Source organism: Leopardus geoffroyi, chromosome C2 (genome assembly GCF_018350155.1).
Source record: "Leopardus geoffroyi isolate Oge1 chromosome C2, O.geoffroyi_Oge1_pat1.0, whole genome shotgun sequence".
NCBI lineage: Eukaryota > Metazoa > Chordata > Mammalia > Carnivora > Felidae > Leopardus > Leopardus geoffroyi.
Window position 1 is genome coordinate 79761819 of NC_059333.1, and position 13951 is coordinate 79775769.

The 13951-nt window shown below is 46.9% G+C and overlaps 1 protein-coding gene across 6 annotated transcripts in view; it reads right to left on the minus strand.

The window, feature by feature from the left end:
- Positions 1–13951, minus strand: part of LOC123611099 (LIM domain containing preferred translocation partner in lipoma) — a 680366-nt gene that overhangs the window by 571988 nt on the left and 94427 nt on the right. The window lies entirely within an intron of this gene.

Consider the following 13951-nt stretch of genomic DNA (forward strand, 5'->3'; position numbering starts at 1 on the left):
GAATGTTCCTGAGACAGAGGCTGTAGGCCCAGACTCCCACAAGGGGGGCAAGGATTCCTGCAGACTACCACTGAGCACAGAGGAATGAATAATAATAAAGTGCTAGCCAGGGGGTGCCCTGACTCACAAGCCAGGCATGGCCTGGGTGAGGAGGCCTGGGGAAGAGTCACCTGAAGTGGCCAAGCTAAAAGGCCTTCATCTTGTAGAATTTCACAGCCAGCATGAGGAAACAGCAAGGGTCATGTCTCCCACCAGGCCCCGCTTCCTCATCTACAAAGATGCCCCCTTCTCAACCTTGAGAGATGTCCAGGGAGGCGGAAAGCTTGAAGAAGGCAGTACAGTAGCCACAGGGGCTGCCAGTGGTCCAGTACGGTGGTTTCCAAAGTGGGTTCCACAGAGGTACAGCGTTCTGGAAAGACAGCTTTGGCCCGGGGCAGAAGCCTATTGGACCCTCCACATGGAACATTGGCACCACCAAAAAACTACACTTTGGTGATTTCATATATTGGGATTTCACATCACATTCCCTGAGGGGTTTGCAAAAGGATTCCACAAAGGAAAAAGGTCTGAAACAGCGAGGCTCAAAGAGCCTACTGTCAAGAGTCATACAGCCCGTAAGTGCCTGAACGACAGGTTTCCCGGAGAAGGTCTGGGAATGAAAGGCTAATGGGAAGCAATCAGAAACGGTTAAGAAAGCTCCAGAGAGCAGGCACTGCTATTAGAGAGGTCAGCCCACCCCCCAGAAGATGGAAGTTTCTAGAAGGATTTGAGAAGCAAGAAGTGAAGGATCACAGGGGCTAGACAGAACAGGCATCCCAGGTCTAGAACTTCTTTACTCCTCTCCTCTGTGCTCATCTCTGGGACTTCACACCCAGGTGAACGGCCCTGGGAGAAAGGCCTTCCTGCTTGGTGGTGGGACTCCGGAAGGAGAAGGGCCAACCTGGACAGAGGGCAGCACACACTTTTATTCTTCCTCTGACTGTGCCTACGGCACTCTGGCACCTTGGCGGGGACAAAAGCCCTCTGAAACGACAATGGACTTGAGCTTTTCATTTCTCCATCTTTGCACAGGCCAAATAGGGATAAGGGATCCACATCAACCCAAGACTTGTCTGGCAAAAGCACAGGGAGGGCCCTCCAATCTGCTTAGTAACAGCAATAGAAAGTGCTAAATAAGTGAGTCAAGAAATATTTCTGGAAGAGCTATTCAACTGGAATGCTTGGAGAGCCACCCGCATCGCAATAACTCGATCTGTCCTCATCTTTTAGAACACGCGCGAGCCCGGCTTGAAAAAGGGACTTCACAGCTCCAGCGGCAGCCAAATAAATAAATAAACACGTAGAAATCTCTCGGTGGCTGACTTGAAGGTACCAGGGAGAAAGTTATGTTCGCAATAAGGATGTGATTTCATTCTTCCCTCTCTCTCTCTCTCCCTTCACATCTTTTCCCCAACCACTTTCGGTAGTGAGCAGTTTGTCACGCATCCAAGGGAAGCGACGCAGCCTCCTGCGTGGCCGATCCATCTAAAAAACATATCATCTGTCTGTGCGGCAGAAAGCCCAGTTGGAATAAGCAAGTTCTGTGCGTTCAACTAGAAAACACTTCTTGTTCTCGCTGTCAAAATAATTCTGTATTCAACTTCTGGGGTATGTGACTAATGTGCCTGGAACCTTTTGGAGCGACTGGTTTATTTATTTTAGGGAGGGGAGCGTGGCTGCTGGCGGCGGGGGTGGTGACAGAGAAAGAGGAGGAGGAGGAAGAGAAGAGGAGGGGAGGGATGGGAAACAAGAACAGACAGGGGCTGCCCAGGGAGAGCTCACAGCAGCAGCCCCTGGGAGCCGGCACCGCCACATTTCATCCCCCAGAAGCCCGAGAACGAGCAGGGCCCAGCGGGGAGGAGAGAGGAGAAGATCGATAAAGACAAGCGGTGGACACTTCCCAGAGTCAAGGTTGCCCAACAGTTCCTCAAAAGACTCGGGAAATGAAAAAGTAAAAGCAAAACAAAACACACGCATGCGCGCGCACACGCACACACACACACACACACACACACACACACTCACTCACTCACCAGAGTAATCCTATCGCAGCTCCTTCCAAAACCCCTAACAGCTCCTGCTTGCAGGAAAAAGCCCCAAACACAATAGCAGGGCGTGTAGAACTTGTATGAGGTGAGATGCCTCACTCCGTGCACCTTCTAGACTCAGCCTGCCAGACTCCATTCCTCTACGTATTCTCATACCTCTGCCGTTCGCTCTGTCTCCAACACTCACCCCGCCTTCCTTATTGGTCACAGCCTAGCTCTCTTTCAAGGCCTACAACATCGCCACCCACAGAGAAGCCTTCCCCAGTGGCAGCCAACAGCCACCTTAGCCTCCCGCATGCTCCTAACGCCAGCCTTGATCACGTGACAGCTTCCCTCCAGGTACTCCATGCGTGTTGGCACACCTGGCTGCATACTTCCTGGTCCCCAGAAACCAGTCTCCCCGAAGCACCCACAGCGCACGTGCCCACGTAACACCACGCACTCGGCCATCAGGGGTCCTCTGTCTCGGGACGCCCGAGTGGTCCAAGGCCCGCATACGCTAAGCACTAAGAGGACGTGTGCCCATCATCAATCCTCTGTGCCTTCAACAGCGAAGCATCTTCAAGGAGCAAAGTCAAGAGACGAAAAAAAAAAAAAATCAGCCAGAAAATCTTCAGAATAAAAAGGCCAGGAATTTGCTTCTCTCCTGCTTTGAGTCAGAAAGTGGATGGAAGGGTGAGACACTAAGGGAGGAGGGAGTGACAGGAGGGGTCGCTTCGGGGGAAGCAGATGAAGGGATGAGGTAAACAGATCTAAAATCTATCAAATAGGTTGACATCATCAGCTTACTTTGGGTTTTGTGGTGATTTTTCCCCCATTTTCTTACTTATAATAGAAGGGGAGGAAGGGAAGGAGGGAGAGAGGGAGAGAGGGAGAGAGGGAGGGAGGGATGGAGGGAAGGAAGGAAGGAAGGAAGGAAGGAAGGAAGGAAGGAAGGAAAAAAGGAAGGAAGGAAAAAAGGAAGGAAAAAAGGAAGGAAAAGAAGGAAGGAAGGAAGGAAGGAAGGAAGGAAGGAAGGAAGGAAGGAACGGAGAGAAGGAACGGAGGGAGGGAGGGAGGAAGGAAGGAGGTGTCTGGAAACGGAGAATAAGGACGGGGCAGCGACAGGGACAATGATGAAAAAAGAGTCAGTTGGCCGCATGCTGCTGGTCAGCTTTGGCAGGCCCACCTCCTGAACTTTCTCTCCCCGGTTACTTGGCAAAGGGAGCTTCAGAAAACAGTTTTCACTTTCCTTCTCCAAACACCACCTCCCTCCCCCACCTCGTTTAAAAAATGAGTTCCAATCTCCTAAAGAAGGAAAGGAAAAATGAGACCCAATTCACTTCACATTTTCTACCACTTAAGGCAAACCGTGTCTCAGAGGGAATGCTTTATGATTCAGAGAATAACCTCCACTCTCATCCTGCTTCTCTCTGCTTTTGCACCCTCCTTGCACCCCTGTCTTCATGCCTTTCTTCAACTTGGAACCAGTGCTCTGCCCTCAGACCAGCCTCAGCCCTCCTCCCATTCGAAATCGCCTTGTCTCTGTCAATCTCTGTCAGTCTCTCTCTCTCTCTCTCTCTCTCTCTCTCTCTCTCACACACACACACATAAATCAAGTTTTGTTTCTATTTTCTTACTTTTATTAGAAAACAATAAATACCACAAAGGGTAATTCATTCATTTATTCATTGTAAATAAAGCTTAATAAGCACCCTACTCAGAAGGAGCTAATATTCTAACAGGGCCCATTAGAAACTATAGAGAGATGCCAACGGTCACGTCATAAGACAGGCATACAGGACAGACCTCCCCTAGCCGGGGGAACTGTGAAAGCTTTCTTGGAGAAGACACCTGCAACACAGTAAACCCTCCATAAAAACCTGTCAAACGAATAAATGAGTATGTTGAACGAGTGAAGAAATAAATGGACGAAGATAGATTTGAGTTCAGCTGTAAATGGGTGAGGAAGTTTCGGATGGGCAGGAAGGAGAGAGCCGGCAGACCACAGGTGAGGGGCACAGGGGCACAGAGGCAGGGGAACGAGGAGCCCATGTCAGGAACGCCCAGAAGTCTAGTGCAGAAGGGAAATGCCATCAGGAGAGGCACTGGAAAGGCACTCACTTTAACAAGCTGGTACCGTGTAGCGCTTTCTGTGTGTTGGATGATCTAATCCCTGGGGAGCCTCTACAAATACTAACTCACATAATCCCCATTACTGCCCTCCTTCCACTTCACGTCAGAGGAAACTGAGGCCCAGGGAGGCTCAACAACCTCCACAGAAAAGAGTGCTAGCGGGTGGCAGAGGCTCCTGCCTACAAAGTCTGGCTATTGCATGACTCTACCTCCATATTACATCGGTGTCTGATGGACGGGCCACCGAGGGCCAGACCAAGGAGCCCACGCTTTGTTCTAAATGCAAAAGGAACCACCTCAAGGTTTGGGGAGCTAGAATAGTAGGGCCACATTTAGGGAGAATACTTTGCATTTGTGAAACGAGACTTGTCAGAGCTCGTGAATGGATTAGACAGTAAGAGAGGAATCAACCCCAACATCCGCCCCACCCCTCCCCACCCCACCCCCCGACCAGACACACACTCCTAAATCCCTGTTTCATTGTCATGTACGTGGTCCAACAGGATCTACAGTAATTTTCCTGTGTATACACTCAGACCCTGAAATTCGATTTTCATATTGGAATAGTCTGTTCCCATCTGGTTTCCAGGCCAAGGATTCCAGAGAGGCTGCCGTGGAGGGACAGCATGGCTGCAGTCGGCGGTGAATGGCCTCTTAGTCTAGCCGAATGCTCCGAGAGGCAACACCATCCATGTACTGAAGAGTCACAAAAATAGCCCGGCTAAAGGACACAGGGAAAAAAACTGCACTTTAGAACTGACGTGTTTTTCCTTTTCTCTCTCTACCACTGCTTCTATGACCTAGTAAGGACGCATCGCTGTAGAGAAAGCATTGGACCAGAATTCAGGAGACCTAGGTTGGAGTGTTGATTGCCATTTTTTTTTGAAACATGATCTCGGACAAGTTCTAGGCATCAACTTTTCTTTCTGTAAAATAAGAGGTTGGATCTCAACGACAATGATTATTTCCCCGTGTCTGAGTGTGTGTGTGTGTATGTGTGTGCGTATGGTAGGGGAGGGGTGTCAAAACAGACACAAGTGCGTTTTGGTTGAGACGGGATTTGTTTTTTCATCTTAAATCCTTCCAAAATGCTACATAAAGTAGAGCTGAGAACGAGGATGTGGAAGAGTGAGTTTGCAACATGGGGTCACAGGCAAAACCGACTCCCATACATAAAATATCCTAGTGGTTACAAGGAAAGGGTGAGATTAGAGGTAATTTTCCTTTTTTTATACTTTTCCTGAACACTGTAAATTTGTTAACTTGAGGTGTTTTCCAAAACTTTAACAATGACTATCACTGAAGAATGGACTTGGCGAGACTTTTATTGTGTTCATTCCACTCTTCTGTGTTGTTCAAATTCTCTTCAGTGCTTGGCAAATAATGTTTTAAAAAAATAAAAAATTACGGTATTTAAAAATAAAAGAGAACAAGATAAAACCTAAAAGTAAAAAAAAAAAAAAAAAAAAAAAAAAAAACCAAGAAAATAAAAATAAAAACTCACCCACCAGCCCCTCACACTTGCCCAAACATGTTTTCTAAACACTAATCTTCCTGACTTCGTGGCCATAGCTGGTGAACCCATGATACATTGTGGGAGAGGGTCCCTCATTCTTTTGTGTTTTTTTTTAATATTTCTTTATTTTTGAGAGAGAGAGAGAGAGAGAGAGAGAGAGAGAATGCGCATGAGTCGGGGAGGGAGAGAGAGAGGGACACACAGAATCCAAAGCAGGCTCCAGGCTCTGAGCTGTCAGCACAGAGCCCGATGCGGGGCTCGAACTCACGAGCCATGAGATCATGACCTGAGTTGAAGTCGGACGCTCAACCAACCGAGCCACCCAGGCCTCCCAAGAACCCTCGTTCTTTAAACTCATCGCTTTCCTTTTTTTCCCCAATTAGCTGAAATCCATTCCTATGTGGTGACAAGTGCTGTGAGGACAGTGGCTTCCCTCACACAGCTGTTGTTAAGGCACAGCTGCTAAAAACGACGGCACGCGCTTTGTCAATAGAAGGTGCGTAATCACAGAGCAGCCCCTGAAGTCCTGCTGGGAGCTATGACTATGTGAACGCTGTTTATAAGTTTCAGTGGTGATGATGAAGAAGCACAAAGAAGCAGACTCCTTTCTCCAAGCACAGGACATCCTACATCATCACATCCTGTTCAAATGGGGCAGGCTTTATTAATAATAACTGGAGGTATGAGAGGTGATTTTTATTTTATTTTCCTTTTTCGCCCCCATCTCCATTTTCTCAATCTTCTGCATGAGAATGCATTGCTTTTATACTTTAAAAAAAAAAAAAGAGGATCATTTTTAAAGACTTGTAAACAACCACCACCATAAATAAGCCAGGCTCTCCTTTCACAGAGTTTAAACATGAGCCTTCCTCACCAGTGAGCCTGCAGGGGATATTCTGTAACTAGGTCACCGGATTTCACTCCATCCCAGTATACCTCTCCAAATGTTCACCAAAGCCACCAATATCTCATGAGGTTAATTTTGGACAACAGCTAAGCTGAACTAAAAGGAACACATTTAGTCCAAAAGCATTTAGGGAATGCCTCTAATATTCTTGGCACAGCGGGAGACACCAAAATGAAGAGGCTGCCCCACCCTCCAGAAACCTACAGAAGGGTAGCAATTAATACACACGCATAAATAAGAATAGCTCGGGGAACAATGTGATAAGTTCTAAAAGTGTTCCCGCTCAAAGCCGTGTGGGGGTTCTCGGAGAGGCAAGGTTATTTCTAGCTGTCGGGATGAGGGACGGCTTCGGGACGGAGTTAATGTCTCAGCAGGATGAGAAGCGGCAACAAAGGCAGGGATGGGGCAGATCCTGGTCCAGGGTACAGTTCAGCTGGCTGGAGACCAGGGACAGGAAAGAGTGGCCTGCATTCTGGAGAGAAAGGCGGTGTCAGCCAGTAGCCAGAACACAGGCCGCCAGGTTGGGGAGCTGGGGGTGTACTTCCGCCAGGGGACAAGGCGCACCATATCTGCATGCGTCCGGTGCCCAGTGACGACTTCCCTGGAAGCCATTCTTTCACATGGTGGTAGAAAAGTGAGCTAGTGAAACAAAAAGAGACGACAAATACCTAAGCTAGTACAAATAAGCCACAATATGTTCCGGAGTAAAGTCACTGGCAGGAATGGTGAGTATCCCACAAACTAGAGAACACACCCTCTCAATGACGAAAATCTGGTGGGTGTGGGGAGAATGAATTAGGAGGGAAGATGGCAGAAGTCGAGGCTCTGTCTTTTGGATGTCCCCAGCGATCCGGTAAAGGGTGACTCAATCCCCTTCTCTGGAGCCACTAACTCAGCATCTGCGTCCATTCCTGTAACACCCTCTCCACAGCCGGAACCACCTCAGAAAAGCACGAATGCTTTCGGTGAGTAAATTCTCCCTGTCAGGAGTGCCTGGATGGCTCAGTCGGTGGAGCATCTGAATCTTGATTTTGACTCAGGTCATGATCCCAGGGTCATGGGATCAAGCCCCGTGATGGGTTCTGTGCAGGAGCCACACTCAGCACAGAACCTATCATGGGGCTTGATCCCATGACCCTGGGATCATGACCTGAGCCAAAATCAATGTGGCTCCTGCTTAAAATTCTCTCCCTCCCCTTCTGCCCCTCCTTTGCTCTCTCTCTCTCTCTCTCTCTCTCTCTCTCTCTCTCAAAAAACAAATAATAATAATAATAATAATAATAATAAATAAATAAATAAATAATTATCCTTCCCAATGGAATGATGACATCATAAGATTGAGGGTTCACTGGGGTCAGGACAAAAGCATACCATGTCAACCAAAGAGTGAAGAGAGCTTTTCTGCCCTTAAAGCACTGGTTCTCCTCCCTGGTTGAACATTATTAACTCTTGGTGTACTTATTTTTTTAAATGCAGATGCTCAGGGCCCGACCCTAGCCTATTCAGATCAGAATGTCTCAGAGGAGGACGCAGGCACAGTTACTACGACACTGCTCTCCAGGTGATTTTGCCATGCAGCTGCTGGCAGTCTGGGTAAAAATGGTCAGGAGACAGTGAAAAGTCAAATGAATGAGGACCGATGGACTGTTCAGTTTAAAGTCAAAGTAACCCCTCATCACACACCGGTTCCTTCTCAAAGCCTCTTTCCCCCTGGTTGGGGCATCCAGGGTGAGCTCTTCATAGGAGAGTGTCAGGTGCCCCTGGGCCTGTCAGCAGAGGCCACTGGAGGGTCACCAGCACCATGTAATCAATGACGGCGGGTGCCCACATCAAAACCCAAGTCAAGGCCACCGGGGCAGTGAGAGCCAGCACTGGCCCAAGCCAAGTTCTGTTCACCACTGGCATAGGACAGGGGAAAGGAGGAGGCTGCAGATCTCAATTTCCAGCCTTCAATACCTTGGCAGTGTCCGGACGCAAGAGAGGCATAGGCTTTGCAATCAGACAAATGCTGGCTCTGGCACTTTCTAAGTGGACTTAAGCAAGTCTTTGAATCTCTCTGAGCTGAAATTTCCTTATTTGCAAAGTAGGAATTAGAATATACGCCTTGCATATTGTTTTCCTTTAGGACTAGGAATGACGATGTACATAGTCTGGCACGTACTAGGTGCTTAATCAGTAAGTGAATACATTACTATTACTGTTATTGTAATTACTAAGCAAATAACCCAACCTGAAATTGTCTCCAAAGCTGCATTCCATCACCAAACCATGAATTTAAGATGAAAATAAGAAATACATATGGGAGACAACCAATCCCATAACTCACAGACCAGGAAGAAGTATCATTTACACCTCCAATGTCAACTACAGCCCAGCCTGTTTAGTCGTCGATATCCATTTATTGCCCTCGCTCATGCCTCTTCACAATTACAAACTGGCTTGGACTTCAGTAGTCATTAGGTCTGGCCTTTCCTCTATCCACCCCTTATCACACAACAGAACGCTAGGCTGAAAGGTCTCTGGAGGGGACATGATCATCATGCTCACTGTGCAGGTAAGAGAGGAAACCAAGGCTAGCTGGAGCCACAGGGCACATCAGGAGCATGTTCATCTTCAAGAAGGTGATCAATTTCAATGAAACTTGGAAGTCAGTGGTCAGAATAAAACTATAAACACAACGCTAGTTAATGAGCTTACTGACACTTCTCATGAGACAGGCAGTATGGAAATCATGCACCTCACGCTAAATGTGCCAGGATCAGCCCCAGAGCCAGGACTAAGAGCCAGGCCTGTGGCATTCCATGCACCCGGATGAAGGAGTAGTTGGACACTCAGGCTCCACCACAACCCGGTACCCTTGGACACTTGTGCCCTTCCCTTCTCTAAGCCACGGGTTCCCTTTCTCTAATGAGATGATACTCCTTGACTTCCTTAAGGATTACTGGAGAATTAGTGGGTGGTGACCATGGAAACCATTTGTAAACAAATTAATGGTAGATAACTGTGAAGGATTTGTTCTAGTCCGACCTTGAGACACCTACATGTTGCCTTCTGGTATGAAACCTTCAAAATCCACTGATAGAAGATTTGTACCCATTACCCATTTGGGTCAAACGCTCAGTAACTGGGTGTTAAAGTCAATATTCAGCCCAAGCTGAGGCTGAAATCTATTAGCATCATCATCTGAATGCCCTTAATACAAGAATAAATAGGAAATTTCTCAGTGTTGAAGATCACTGGTAGTTGATGTTACTGTACATCATTTTGAAGGTTTTCTTGATCATGAGATATTGAGGACACAAATTTGGCATTCTACTTTCAATATGTCTTCAAAAACATGTGAAAATTTCTTAAACAGGCCTTTTCTGTGGCTTTAAGTAAAATCAAACAAATGAAACTAAAAGGAGTTCTTCATGGGCATTCTTTTTAATGTTACAAACGCAACTAATCATTATGTGTTCGCGGAGGTCTGGTAATGGGCATGTGCGTGGTGGGGAGCAGGGTGTCAGGAAAGGCTTCGGAGAGTAGAACATGTAAGCCCCAAATGCAGGCTGCGTGCCCCGCATCTATGAAAAGACCAGAGAAAGAGTGATGCTCTAGAATGGCACGCCAGGTGGCAGCGTGGACAGGAAAAGCCACAAATCTCATGGCTTTCCAGACACGGTTTGAGTCTCAGTTCCGGGACGACGACCTCTGGGACCTAGGACAGTAACATAAAGTCTCTGAATCTCAGTATCTTCATCTGTAAAATGGGGTTGTGTCTACATTTTCAGTGCATGTTGGAAAGGTTGTCCAAGGTGTCCAGTGAAAGCCCAGCACACGTCCCAGCTGTGGATAATGGCTTTCCGTATCTCCTGTGCTCCTCTCCAGTTGTGAACCCACACACTCGGCAGATGTGCTCAGCCTACTAGAAGAGCACCCTGCCCTACAAGATGGTTCATAACCCTGTGGCCGAAGCAACCAAGATGCTTTCCACGCCTGCATCAAGGCAAAGCGTACTTTCCCAAGAAACCATGATAGGAATAATACTTAAGGAAGCCACTCAAACATTTTATAACTTCCCCGGCATGAGGTAGGAGTGAGTCAGGATATGAGGGTTTATCTGTGTTTATCCAGCACGACACAGAGGAGAGGGGCACGGGGCTGTCACTGGCAAGTATGGCTGAGAAAGACAAGGCCTCCGGGGGGCTAAAGGGTTAGGTATCTGTTTCTGCTACAAGTCCTGTAGGGAGGTCACACTGCGGGAAGGTGACGGACCTTCCGTAATGCTTGCCCAGGGGATTTTTTACCATTCAGCTACACAGACCTCATCTCTTACCTGAGGAAAGGCGCTGAAGGAATTCTACCCACCGTGTCTGGTGGGCATAAGCTTGTCAGTACCCCAAAGAGGAAGATGCCTGTGGAAAGGGAATATTCTCCTTGACATCCTTCAAACTCTTTGCTCTGATTCTTCCTTCACCATGCAATGGCCCTGACACCCAATCCCATTTCCACAGCATCCAAAGCTGAGCACAGACATGGGCAAGCCAGTTAATGCAAAGCTCTTGCTCCCAGGCATGTATGAAAATGGCTGAGTTGATCCTGAGCTGCCTGATGCATCTGACTAATGCAAGCCAATTGCCTCCCCGTCCCACCGTGGAAACCTTGATTTGCTATTTTTAAAAGGGGGGTGGGGGTTCCAGGCCTAAACTGATAAAGAACAGATACAAACTGTACCAACTATGCTGCTCACACAGTAAAGTGAGGCCCCCTGTCTCATTAATGGCATAGACTTCCAAATCACCAGGGGTAATACCTCCTGAACTGGGAGAGTCTTACTGAGCTCTTGCTGCCCTGATCAGGGCAGCTTCATCTGCTCTGGCTGTCACCTTCCTTTGCAGTTTTGGAATACATCGTTTGTAGAGTTGAACTTCTTAAAAACAGGTGGGCAGATCCAATTCCAGTTTATGGGGCGCCTGGGTGGCTCAGTCGGTTAAGCGTCTGACCTCGGCTCAGGCCATGATCTCACCGTTCGTGGGTTCGAGCCCCGCGTCGGGCTCTGTGCTGACAACTCGGAGCCTGGAACCTGCTTCGGATTCTGTGTCTCCCTCTCTCTCTGCCCCTCCCCCACTCACACTCTGTCTCTCTGTCTCTCTCTCTCTAAAATAAATAAAACACTTAAAAAATTAAAAAAAAAAAAACAATTCCAGTTTAATGTCCAGTCACTTATGTACATCAGGCATCTACTGAGCAAACAACATGTGCACAGACGGCCCTGAGCCAGACCCTGGAAGAACCAAGGTGAATTAAGATACAATTGCAATACACAAATATTATAAATATTAATTGTGATGTTAAAAGTACAGGAGATAATTAACAACGGAGAACTGGTTTAAAAAGCAAGCCCCAGGACAGCAGGCTGCAGTGTGTACATGCACACACACACACACACACACACACACACAACAGAACACAAGTCACTATAATGTACTTTGGGGCAATACGATTACAGGTCATCTAGAGTTTGTTCCTAATACTTTCTTTGTTTTCCCAATTTTCTGCAGTGAAAACTAGTTACTTGTCTCTTCAAAAAGAGCACCAATAAAATGTTGACGATAACTAAAGCGCACTGACCGCCTCAGAATTCTGAGTTCCCAAAGTGCCCCTGTATTAAACCTAGCTATTTGACACACCTAGGTCCCTCACTTGAAAGATCCATGTGTGTGTGTCTGTGTGGGTGTACGTGTGTGCCTTAAACACATGTGTACGGTTGATTCTAACAAAGCTAAACTGTGGGATCCTTTGTGGGATCCTGGTTGGGTGGAAGAAGACTGGACAAGTTCTGGGATCTTTCAGAGCAGCTGAAATTGGAGTACATCAGAGTGGCTGCTTATCAGAAAAGGTATTCAAACACAGAAGATGCACGGGGCATAGAAAACTACCAGCCGTTGGGTCTGACTCCTAAACGGCAAAAGCAGAAGGGCAGATCTCCCAACCACAGGCATCGGCTTGTGAACCAGCTGCCTCTCCCAGGGGCAATTCTGTGCACCTATTCCTGGGGACAAGCATCAATAGCTAAATCATCTATTTAATAATGATCCATGACTAAGCTTTATACCGCTACAAGGGCCAGAAACATTACACACATAATTCTTTGCAAATATGTTCATCTGATTTGTTTAGAAACGGCTATTACAAACATACATTTGGAAGGGGAAACCAAAGCAGAAACACTGCAACCAGCTCAGAGAGTGCTGACACCTTCAAGGTCAGAAATATTTAATGAGCACCTACTATATGCAATAGTAGGTGTTTGTACTACAGTAAGGAATAAAACAGGAGCAGTCCCTGCCTTCACACAGCTTAACTGTGGAAGAATTGAGGAGGAAACAATAAAAACAAAAAGTAGATGTGGAAGCCTGGCACTTATCGGACACCATATCGCAGTTGCAGCCCTAACAACCTTGACTGTGTAGGTCAAACTATCAAAGCTCCTAATGGGTGTGGGGGGGGTGCAGATTTTAGTTTCTGATCAAATAAACTCGACAAATTCACACTATGAGTTCGGAGAAAATCTACAGCAAAGAAACATGTCTAAGTTTGCTTAAGCTGACATTTCCCAAATGTTCTGACCACAAGAATTCCCCTTCTCATGGAATACCTGTCAACAGATCATGGAAAACTACCATTTAGCAAAACTCAGCTTGCAAAATGCACAACAATGGCTGTGCCAACAATATTAAGTTATCATCGGTGAGTTCTTTTTAAAAAGACAGGAAGGTTCATTATGCTTTCTATAAACATTCACAGACTTGTAAGTTTTGACTCGTGAAGGCATGAAAATTTATTTGGAATCGTCCATTCCCCAAAATTAGAGAAAGAGATTTTGGTATATGTCTCATCTTGGCAGAGAATTGTGGACCTGTAAATCCAGCCTCCTCCCAAACCCCAAAACCTCCAGGGTCCACTGCCTAGCCAATGTGGCTCTGAGCTACAAGCAGAGGCACCAGAGAAACAGACAGGTGGCCGAAGAGGGCACAGTGAGTAATCAGCATGTGACCAGGTGCTAGAGACAGAAGACACAGAGTCACAGGTGCTCACAAAAAAGTATGCAGCCAAGTTCTCATAGTCTATTTCAGGGAAGGGGAGTGGTTACAGAGACTGCTGACAAGAGGGAAAGCACAGACCATCCCTTAACCCCTCCCTTTTGTTTTAAATACCTTTCCTGTCAAATGTGTTAATCCATGTGTCAGTAAGAGAAATGGATGGGAGACTCTGACTTGTAAAAGAGAAAGAGTTCTGAGTTGAAAGACAACAGATTCAGGTTCAACACAGTCATTATCTAGC